Genomic DNA, 12,551 nt, shown 5'->3' on the forward strand with positions numbered 1-12,551 from the left:
CCATCACAAATATTATGTTACCTGAAACATTTAATTTGTTAGTTTAATTAACAAGTAAAGAAAACTGTTTGAAGCAGAAGTAGTTTTTGGCCAAAAGAAGAAAAGAAAATCAAAGTTCAAAGCATTTATCTTCATATCCATGACAGTAACTGATTTCATTAGCACACTATGAAGGAAAATTGTTCATTTTACATACTGGTCATACATCAACAATCATATTGTAAGCTAGAGTACAACAGTCTCAATTTCAGAGGGTAAAATCCGTCAAAGATTAGGACAAGTAATTTAGTAATATCAGCTTATGGATATCAATGATTAACAGAAAATTAATTTAAGAAAATGTGAACAAGCACAGCAAATACTGAAAATGATATGAATTATGAATGTAATCAAAATTATGAGGCAACTATGGATACTGATATTGAAAAACCACTAAGCACTGCTGTAAAGGCCAACGGCCTGGCCATGTTGGTAACACTGGTTCCTGCCCGATCACCAAAGTTAAGCAACGTTGGGCCCTGTTAGTACTTGGATGGGTGAATGTTTGGGGAAAACTGAGTGCCCTTGGTTTTAAAAGGACACACACGTTGCCGAAGTGCATCCAGTTGAAAGACTTGCACCAGGCCATTGTGCAACAACAACAACAACAACAACAACAACAACACACACACACACACACACACACACACACACACACACACACACGCACACACGCTTGCGCACATACGTAACTGACACACACATGACTGCAGTCTCAGGCAATTGAAGCCAAGCTGCAAGCAGCAGCACCAGTGCATGATTGGAGTGGCAACTGGTTGGAGGCAAGGAGGAGGCTGGGGCAGGGAGGGGGAGGGATAGTAGGGTAGCGGTGACAGACAGTGAAATGCTGCTGGGGGGTGCACAGGAACGAGGTGGAGAGAAGGTAGAGCAGCTATGTGCAGACAGGAGGTTAGATGGTGGGCTAGGAGAGGTGGGGAGGTGGGGGGAGTTTGGAAAGGGAGAGGAGTAAGAAGACTGGGTGCAATGGTGGAATGAGGGCTGTGTAATGCAGAACAGAAACAGGAACAGGGACAGGGAAGGGGCTGGATGGGTGGGGAAAATGACTAACTGCCTTCCGTCTAACCTCCCGATTGCACAGGACCTACCCTCTCTCCACCTCATCCCTGTATTCTCTCCATCAGCACTTTGCTGTCTGCCACCCGACAATACTATCCTCCCCCCTCCCCATCCCATCGTGATGGTGCAGTTGCTTGCAGTGTGAGTTCAGTTGCCTGAGACTGCAGTCGTGCGTGTGTGTGTGTGTGTGTGTGTGTGTGTGTGTGTGTGTGTGTGTGTTTTTGATGAAGGCCTTACTGGCTGAAAGCTTTATTTGTGACAGTCTTTCTCGTTGTGCCTATCTGCAACTTAGCATCTCCTCTACATGATGAGTAGCAACTTTCCTTTTCATAATATTGTAATACAGCAGATAGACAAGGAAAAGGATGATTCCATACTATGAAAGGAAGTTGAACTCTGAGAGAATGAAGAAGTAGTGGGTAAAAAGGAAACTGAGTAAAGTGGTCCAAGAAAGGCCATAAAATGTAAATAAATAAAAAAATAATATAACAAATTTCTATAGTCATGTAAAATATCACAGAATACATGACAAACAATTTCCCCAATGAAGCAATGTTAACAAAAGAACACTGAACAAATATAAAGCAGAAGCCAAGCAAAAGCAACAGAGAATACATTAACCATGATATAATAAAGAGTCGAGGTTACTGTTGACAGCATTTCCATATCTATTGCACACCAAAAGTTACTAGAAACAATATTTTACTCTCATCTTGGAACGGTAAGTGGATGACATTCTACTGGAAATGTTTGCAGCATTGTCACATGGACAGCAGATACTGAGTAGATGAAGTGCATCCAAAAAACACATGAAAAGGACCTAAAAAAGTGGTTATGAAGAAATCATTGATTGTTATTTTTCATTATTTCAGACATGAACCAAATTTTAAGTGTAAAAAATTCCATGATCATTTATTACAGCACACTAAATCAAACGAATACAGACTAAAACAGAAAAAATTTGTTGAGTGAATACACTGAATGCAACAGAATGTAAACAGAAAGTGTAACCTCATAGGGAACGGTTTGCTAGTTGATACAGAGATGTAATTACACAGCTGTGTGGATGGATGGATACATAGGTGACGGGCATTTTTAGAGACCAAACTAATATGGTCATCACTCCCTTTATCCTGCATGCCAGAAACATGGGAAATTACATTAGATTAGATTCAGATTTTGCTCTGTAGACCCAAAAAATGAGATGATTCTCATGGGTGTGGAACATGTCAGAAAGTATAATATAAAAACATAAAACATTTGAATATAATACTTACTACCTTGATCATTTGTCAGGAGATTGTTGAAATAGGTGAATACAATGCAGTAAACTGGAACAGCTAATATTTACAGAATTTACACTCTGTCAGAATGAAACATTGTCATGTACAATTAATAAATTTAACATACACAAAATACCTAATCTTGACTGTTGTGACCAAGTGCTGTCAAAATTGAAATCTAACATACATTTTTACTTAAGCTCACTCAACAGTCTCAAGATATTCATCTATGGAATGGAAGGAGTTGCTTATCAAAAAGTCTTTCAAACTCTGTTTAAACCGTGCTTTATCTGAAACCAAGTTAGCCTTTCAGTTTTAAACCATAAACAAAGGGGGCAGGGGTAAAAGAAAACTGGCACAGGATAGCCATAAAATAGATGTTAAGAACAAATTATTAAATGAGTCAGGGTAAAAAATAAAAGGGTAGGGCAGGAGTCATCTGGGAACAACTCACACCTCACCACAGCTTGTCATGCTGTGGAAGGCATACCCTCACCTAACCAGGCTTCCCTGCTCACTGTAAATTGTCAATAAAGTTGACAAGTCACCTTTCTCACGGGAAATGAACTAAACCATTTGTAAGAAATTATTGAAACTAAGGATAACATTAAAACTATGTTAGGCTGTCAGCGTCAAACTAGCCCTCTACCAGTGGACAGCCAAAGGTCCCCTGGGACAAAAATTGTGGTAGTATGTGACTCTCCTCCCCGTTCAGCTATCACCAAGACCATAACAGCGAAGGTTTCATAAAAAGTGTACAATCCACTATGACAGATAAAATTTAAAACATGCTTTGCCACCTGGATATTATCAGCTAGGACTGATTACAGGATGTGTCTCAGCCAACTGTGAAGTTTGCTGCGTAGCATCAAAGGATATGGGTGACTAAGGGGAGCACCACAACTACAATGGGATGGGGCAGCTTGTCGCAGAATTTACAGTATACAATGGCCAGATTGTTGGCACTCGGTTGTAGACTGTCCTGTAGTTACTAACATAATATGGCTGTTACACTTTACTCACTGCACTCCATTTACTGTTCCATGCTAACAAGAACGGGTGATATACTGCTGTTCATGCTTTGGATCCTGGTAACATTATTTACAGAGCATCCTTCCAGGTAACCTCCTTGGTGAGTTGATCCACAAATTCATTGACTTGAGGAACAGAGGAATATTACCATCTTCCAGTTGTTGTTGAGGTTTAAGAAAAGATCACTTATTTGCATTATCAGTGGATGTTGAGAGTAGTGGTATGCTATGCCCTGGAGCTGCTCATGGGGCTTATGGGGTCAATGCAAATTAGGAAAGACTCACATAATTGGGTGCTGAAGTAGTAAATCAATAAGATGATGAGTTATTGGTGCTTCATAATATTGTTTAGGCTTAAGATTTCACTGTGTGATTTTACTAATACAGGGGATGATGTTTCAGAGAATGTAGATTTTTGTTATTGTATGGTAAATGAAACTGGGAAGGCAATGATATCAAGGTACTTTATATCACAATGCAAAACAAGCAACTGAAATGGGAATTTCTTTTTAAAATATGTTTGGCCATAATACACTATTTCCACTATTGCACATTATTATCCTCAGAAGTTGTATTTCTGAAAATCTTTATCAATAAAATAATGATAAAAAAAGAACTAGTCATAAAGTTACAAATATCAGTACCTTACAGAATATAAAAATTAAAAACAATGGAAACCATGACCAGTAAACAAAAGAAAGTTTTACTGAAAAGTTTTAAAAATGGCATGTATTAGTGTGACAGTGCTTATTGACTCTCAGGTACATTTTAAAAATTAAAAAAGAAAAGAAGTTAGTATCATTATAGGTAATTGGCCAATTACCTATAATGATACTAATCTAATTCTTATAATATCCTCTCTCATTCAAAGTAAATGACACTGAAATGACAGCAGCTACGTTCATTCCCACACTGGTTTTCAATCAGAAGTCATGTTTTTGCAAATGAACAAGGAATAATCTCTTCTACATTGTTGTTCTGCGGAGGAATAATGTTCATTTGAGTGTATTTGACAGTTCCTGAAGACTGCAAACTAAGAATTAGGTATTTTGACACGGTGATACACCCACACAAGTTACAAAGAATTAGAGAAAAGTGATCTAAATTTAAACTGAAAGTTTTGAATATGTCAGCTTACTTAGAAACATGTTATTGAGCGAGAAGGGACAAACATAGTAGGAATTACACCAAGGCAGTAATGTGCTGAAATCGATTTTGGTTGCCAATAGCATATAAAATAATGAGTGGCAGTACTACAATACTGAGAATTGATATTAAATTATTGATAGCAAAGAAGCAATAGTTCATCTCATCCCCAGCAAGTAAGTATACCAAAGAGTGCAGAATTCATCATCAGCAGAAACGTTCTTGCACAGAACTGATTTCCACAATTTTAATCACTTCAGTTTTGAAGGCTACTGTCGGATAACCAAGTCTTGAAAAGCAGCACTCGTTACCAAATAAACCCTCCACAAGAAATGTTTGCCATAACTGAAGTATATTTCAAAACTGAGAGTATATTTAAGTCTCACAATATGAATGTTTGACTAGAAAAAAGTCTTTACAGTTTCCTTGTTATGAGATGCCAATGCAAAAAGAGAGTCCAAAAATATTTGTATTTCTTCAAATGATGATTGTAGATAGATAGTCTCTCATACTGAACACCTCAGTATGACTTTTGTGGAGAAAAGTATTGCAAATTAAGACTGGTTGTACCTGACAAGGGAACCACTCACCCTTCAGAGACAGCTGACAACAGCATAAATTTCTACAATCAGAATGGGTTGCTCAGTTTGGCAGCATCAGCACCATACAGTATTTCTTTTTGTGGGGCTATGTGAAATAGGAGAACAGGTTTTATATCTAATAAGTTTACAATAGATAACAAAATAAAACTATTATTTTGTAAGAGGCACGAGGGACATTCTAAATGACAAAACTTCTCTCAACAGATCCGAACATCACAACTTCTAAATTTCATTTTTATTTCTGATTCCCATTACTTATCCTACTCTAGTATTGGTGATGTGATCTACTTCCATGTTGCTTGTAGTGCTAAAAAAATACTAATTTACTTCAGCAGAGATGAAAATTAATCAACATGTCAAAGTTGATGAAGAAGAGCCTTCAAAAGCAAGTGATAGAAAGACAGTAAGGAGATTGAAAGAGAAAAGAGGTGGGCAGGTGGGGTGGGGGTGGGGGAATGGAAAAGAAGAGGGGGACAGATTGGAAGGAGAGAAAAGAGCAAGGATAGGAAGGAAGAGGTGAAAAGATTGAATGAAAAGATGACAAGTTGCATTAAGTTGTCCAAATCATTGCAATTATACTCTATCACTTGATGACTGTTGCATGCAGGATGACTCTGCACTGTGCCAAAGATTGCCTAAGATGCTATACAAGAATGCATGAACATTCAAAACATTTCTCTCAACTGTAATTTCTTACAAATTTAACTGCATTAGAAACAGCATAATAACAGTATTGTTAACAAATTTTTCTTCATTCATAATCTCCACTATTTAAAGAAACAAACTGGCTGTAGTAATGATCTTCACCTCATACACAATGGACAAAGAAGGAAATTATTTCTTTCAGACTGTTCACCTTTTTTTATCTAATTATTCAGTTTCATACAAAAACTATACTAAGTATTTACAATGTATCGCTTCCCTTTGCACTTAGGAATGATACAACAATAAACTAGATAAAGACATGTAACAAAAACAAGAACATTCATTGACCACAAGCCACCACAATTAAAGGAAATTGACCCAGTTGGTTTGAGAACAATTTAAACAGTCACTATTATACTGCCAGTAAAACTGAAGATGAAGCACAGAACACAGAAAATATACACCATTGTAGAATAACAAGAGGAACATGTGTGAAAGGTGCATAAAAGTGATGCAAAGAGTGTCAGAGAGAAAATTAATAAGCTTATTTTGATACGTGCAACAGATGCAAAATACTTATTTTACTGCATGGGAAAGCTAATTTAATTTGATAGGAAAAAATCTGAAAGTATACAGTGCTGTTGACCTGCTTGGTTCAGCAGCCTGTTTAACAATTCACCAGGTTTATTTATTCATCAGTCATGCAAACAGTTTGCTAGGTGGTTTTTGGTCATAAATAACATATTTGTAACAATCCAGAAAGTCTTATATTTGCAATAGTGTCTAATTCTCTACCATTGCTTCATAAAAAATTAAAGCTATTTTATTACATAACAGGACAAAAGTTTGTTTTCACAAGGGTGCAATTTTATAGGGAGTAATTTCATGGAGACACAGAAAGTAACATAGTCTTATTATGGTCTGTTTATAAAAGATGTGATAGTAAATCTAATGTAAGTCTTTACAGAAGGCCTTTGTTGAGAATTAATGTTTCTCATTTTGTTTTGCTAAACATCTTTGTGAAATAAATAAATGAAACAATAAAAGGAATGACTGATACAACATACTTAAATAATGGTGGGTATTGTACACTTAACAGCACATCAACTGGTCAACGGGAACTGTAGTTATAACAGAATCAGTGAACAGCACCAATGCCTGTGAAATACATGATGTTAGTTATTCAGTTTATGATGGAAAGTCAAGAAATAGATAATATTACTTAAATATTAAGCAGAAATGGTCACAGGCTGGGTGCGCCACAGTCAAAGCTTTTGCAGCACTTTACTCAGAGACTCTGCCCTGCCTCATTTAGACAAGAAGTTCAGTTAGGTGGATTGAGCTGACTGTCTTCCAATTTAATTAAAGTTTTATAAGTTGCCTTTTGTAAGCCCTTGCTTTCTTCCAACCTTAGAACACACTTACACTGTTTAATCCTCGAGCAGGTGTGCCTATGTATAAAGCGGGCGAACCACAAATAACATTGGCTGCTACAGTTCCATTGTTGTTTTACAATTGTGAGCCTGTACCTATTGAATCATTACTGCTTCATCTAGCACAGTGATAAGTTGTACTGTCGTATGTCCAAGCCAGAAGTAACATAAAATAAACAATGAGCTAAGTGAGAAAAAATTTAAGCTCCATGCAAGAAATGACCCACCTTCTGAGCTAGCAGTGCAGTCTCACAATGAGTCAGCTGTCTACAAGATAATTAGCAATTGAATAAGTGGCGTAACAAATGTACACACAACAGAGTGATGAATGTTTATTTTATTATTGTATAATGAAACAATGATTTAGTTCATATAATGTAAGTTTGTTTTGTCATTGTTTGCAGAAGTTTCCAAGTTATATACGTTGTTGGGTAGTACTTTTTCCTCTTATATAACACACACCTTAACGACTTGGGAATATTATGTTTATAATTCCCTTGCAAATGACTGCAGTAATAATGACAATGTATTGCATAAAACACTAGCTACTAGCTGGCCAGCATATTAATTAAATTTGAGCAAATTTCTAACGCAAGAATAAATATCTTCACATATCTAATGACAGCTATTCATTTAGGAAACTGTGTGAGTAAAATTAAGTAATATTGTCATCACAGTTAAAATTCTGACACACAAAACTCCTACATTAACATGGAGACAGAGTAGCTTCTCAGTACTTCCCTTCAAGGAGCTAATTTTTCCCCCTTTTAAGTTTCTACTGACAGTAGAAGATAAGTACAGGCTAGCAAAACTTCCTCGTGATTTAGCAGTTTTCTCAATTCAATTTTCTTTGATAAAATTATATACTTACCATTATTAGCCAACAAATTTTTATTTTGAAGAAACATAAGTAAATACAAAAGAAGTCTGTCGAAATCACCAGGAAACAATAATGGTGCAGTGCTTTGACTCTCAAGCAGCAGTGTGTTTAACTGTTGCTGCACATAGATGCCAGGCAGGAGGGCTGCCTCAGCGAAGTAGCAGCAGCTGGTGGTAGCCTTGCAGACATGAACCTGGTGTCAAGTACCAACATATAACAGGTGCACATGTGCTAGACAACTGTCTGCTCCAGTGAACATGGAGTATGTGGAACGCTGTCACACATCCCCTGAACCCAAGATCCTTATAGTCGCCCAGAGATTGCATGAAGTTACTATCTTGAAGGCTCTGGCTTGAGCCCTGGAATCATAAGGTCTGGCAGCGAATCTTAGACCAGAAGTTAGTGGATGAAGTGGCTAGATGTAGACAAGGCTGACTGACCAACATAGATTTGTCAACTGATGTGGAGCGTATCTCAGCATCGGTAGTATCGAAGACAAGATAATGCTAGCATTTCAATGGCAAGTATTTATAGAGTAACGGTTCTGCCCACGTGGCATAGCCCACCTCTGATTACACAGGGGGCCAAGGCAGTGCAGCATGAGGAAATCTGCTTGCCACTGTGGCAGACTGGGGCCATGCATCATGCTGTTTCAGCAATATTCCAACCCTAGCAGCGGGAGGCAGCTAGCTTGCCCACCTCGCCACAGGTTGTGAAGTCTGCATGGAGGGGTGTTGCCACAACCAGTTGAATAATGGGCCATATGTGCTATGTTACTGTTACCAGACAGCAGTGAACAGGCAGCATAAACCAGCATAGAATCATGCATGAAAGGCACCACTGCATTGAGTGAAAATGGAATACCATAGTTGATGACAATGGATGTCTTAGTTGTTTTGGTTTTTTCTTGCTTCCGGTTATACTCCTAAATTGGCAATACAATCCCACAGCTTTTAAATGCCTGTTCCTCTTGTTATATAGAGTTTGATGTGATTGGTATACAGTGTGGTATGATTGGTATACAATTTTAATATTATTATGAGTCTTCTAGTTACTTTGCACTGCAGGGGTAGTTATTTGTGTTTGTGATGAAGTCCAAAGTTACTTCACTAAATGAAATTTTTGAAATGACAACACGGAATTTGTCTCTCGTTTAGGAATCAAATGTCACGGGAATGGCACCGAAACTATGAACAAACTGAGTAGCATAATTTATAGAAGTTTAAACGCTGAAAATGCAGATTCTTAGCCTTGGTCAAATTTTTGTTATTACATGTACCTTTTTTATTACTTATTTTTTGTTAATACACAATAAGACAGATTAAAGCATAAGATTTTTTGGGATCCTCTATATGTCTACTTCCTTCTCCATAATTAGACATTGGTGTTAATTGAGAAAGAGGAGTTGCTGCCATCAACCAGTGTGCAACGATCTTACTGAATAAAGGTCTAACTGAGCTCTTCTGATTCCAGAATCATCATATTTCTAGTTCTATGCAGCCCATCATTCTGCACATGCCATCCTCACTGCTTTACTGTGAAAAACCTGGGTTCCATTCCTGGTACTATCAGGGAAGTTTCTTTGGTGGCTGGATTGTAACAGTATGCACTCAGCCTCGTGATGCCAACCGAGGAGCTAACTAAGTGAGAAGTAGTGGCTTTAAGGTCAAGAAAGATGATGACAGCCAGGAGAGCAGTGTGGCCGCATGCCCCTCCATACTGCACCTGAATGTTGCCACTGTCAGAGGATAACATGGAGGTCAGTCAGTCCCAATTGCATATATTTGGCATGTGGTGTTGTTGTTGTTGTGGTATTCAGTCCTGCGACTGGTTTGATGCAGCTCTCCATGCTACTCTATCATGTGCAAGCTTCATCTACCAGTACCTATTGCAACCTACATCCTTCTGAATCTGCTTAGTGTATTCATCTCTTTGTCTCCCTCTACGATTTTTACCCTCCAATACTAAATAGATGCTCCCTTGAAGCCTCAGAACATGTCCTACCAACTGATCCCTTCTTCTAGTCAAGTTGTGTCACAAACTCCTCTTCTCCTCAATTCTATTCAACACCTCCTCATTAGTTATGTGAGCTACCCATCTAAGCCCACCCGGTTGGCCATGCGGTCTAATGCACTGCTTGCTGGGCGGGAAGGAGCACTGGTCCCCGGCACGAATCCAGCCAGTGGATGTGTGTCGATGTCCAGTGAACCGGCCAGTCTGTGGATGGTTTTTAGGCGGTTTTCCATCTGCCTCGACAAATGCGGGCTGGTTCCCCTTATTCCGCCTCAGCTAGAGTATGTTGGCGATTGCTGCGCAAACAAGTTCTCCAGGTACGTGTACACCACCATTGCTCTACCACGCAAACACAGGGACTACACTCGTCTGGTGTGAGACGTTCCCTGGGGGTTCCACCGGGGTCCAAACCGCACAATAACCCTGGGTTCAGTGTGGGGCAGCAGAAGGGTGAAGTGGACTGCGATAGTCATCGTGGGGTTGCAGACCACTGCGGCTGCAGCTGGGATGGAGCCTCTCTGTTGTTTCTACGTCCCAGGTTAACATAACATAACCCATCTAATATTCAGCATTCTTCTGTAGCAGCACATTTCTCTTCTTGTCCAAACTATTTATTGTCCATGTCTCACTTACATACATGGCTACACTCCATACAAATTCTTTCAGAAACGACTTCCTGATACTTAAACCTATAATCAATGTAAGCAAATTTCTCTTCTTCAGAAACGCTTTCCTTGCCATTGCCAGTCTACATTTTATATCCTCTCTACTTCGACCATCATCAGTTATTTTGCTCCCCAAATGGCAAAACTCCTTTACCACTTTAAGTGTCTCATTTCCTAATCCAATTCCCTCAGCAGCACCCGAATTAATTCGGCTACATTTCATTATCCTAGTTTTGCTTTTGGTCATGTTCACCTTATATCCTCTCTTCAAGACACTGTCCATTCCATTCAACTGCTCTTCCAAGTCCTTTGCTGTCTCTGACATAATCACAATGTCATCGGCTAACCTCAAAGTTTTTATTTCTTCTCCATGGATTTTAATACCTACTCCAAATTTTTCTTTTGTTTCCTTTACTGCTTGCTCAATACACAGATAGAATAACATCGGGGAGAGGCTACAACCCTGTCTCACTCCCTTCCCAACCACTGCTTCCCTTTCATGTCCCTCAACTCTTATGACTGCCAACTGGTTTCTGTACAAATTGTAAATAGCCTTTCGCTCCCTGTATTTTACCCCTGCCACCTTCAGAATTTAAAGAGAGTATTACATTGACAAAAGCATTCTCTAAGTCTACAAATGCTAGAAATTTAGGTTTGCCTTTCTTTAATCTATCTTCTAAGATAAGTCGTAGGGTCAGTATTGCCTCACGTGTTCCAACGTTCCTACGGAATCCAAACTGATCTTCCCCATGGTCAGTTTAATCAGTTTTTCCATTCGTCTGTAAAGAATTCGTGTTAGTATTTTGCAGCTGTGACTTATTAAACTGATAGTTCAGTAATTTTCACATCTGTCAACACCTGCTTTCTTTGGGATTGGAATTATTATATTCTTCTTGAAGTCTGAGGGTATTCGCCTGCCTCATACATCTTGCTCACCAGATGGTAGGGTTTTGTCATGACTGGCTCTCCCAAGGCCGTCAGTAGTTCTAATGGAATGTTGTCTACTCCTGGGGCCCTTGTTTTGACTCAGGTCTTTCAGTGCTCTGTCAAACTCTTCACGCAGTATCATATCTCCCATTTCATCATCATCATCATCATCTACCTCCTCTTCTAGTTCCATAATATTGTCCTCAAGTACATCGCCCTTGTATAGACCCTCTATATACTCCTTCCACCTTTCTGCTTTCCCTTCTTTGCTTAGAATTGGGTTTCCATCTGAGCTCTTGATATTTATATAAGTGGTTCTCTTTTCTCCAAAGGTCTCTTTAATTTTTCTGTAGGCAGCATCTATCTTACCCCTAGTAAGGTAAGCCTCTACATCTTTACATTTGTCCTCTACATCTTTACATTTGTCCTCTAGCCACCCCTGCTTAGCCACTTTGCACTTTCTGTCAATCTCATTTTTGAGGCGTTTCTATTCCTTTTTGCCTACTTCATTAACTGCATTTTTATATTTTCACCTTTCATCAGTTAAATCCAATATTTCTTCTGTTACCCAAGGATTTCTATTAGCTTTCATCTTTTTACCTACTTGATCCACTGCTGCCTTCACTACTTCATCCCTCAAAGCTACCCATTCTTCTTCTACTGTATTTCTTTCCCCCATTCCTGTCAATTGTTCCCTTATGCTCTCCCTGAAACTCTGTACAACCTCTGGTTTAGTCAGTTTATCCAAGTCCCATCTCCTCAAATTCCTACCTTTTTGCAGTTTCTTCAGTTTTAATCTACAGTTCATAA

At 38.7% G+C, this 12,551-nt stretch overlaps 1 protein-coding gene across 3 annotated transcripts in view; it reads right to left on the reverse strand.

Moving 5' to 3' along the window:
• LOC126335397 (monocyte to macrophage differentiation factor 2) overlaps positions 1-12,551 on the reverse strand; it is a 159,011-nt gene that overhangs the window by 11,528 nt on the left and 134,932 nt on the right. The gene's annotated exons all lie outside the window — the stretch shown is intronic.

The sequence above is a fragment of the Schistocerca gregaria genome, chromosome 2 (assembly GCF_023897955.1).
Source record: "Schistocerca gregaria isolate iqSchGreg1 chromosome 2, iqSchGreg1.2, whole genome shotgun sequence".
Classification (NCBI taxonomy): domain Eukaryota; kingdom Metazoa; phylum Arthropoda; class Insecta; order Orthoptera; family Acrididae; genus Schistocerca; species Schistocerca gregaria.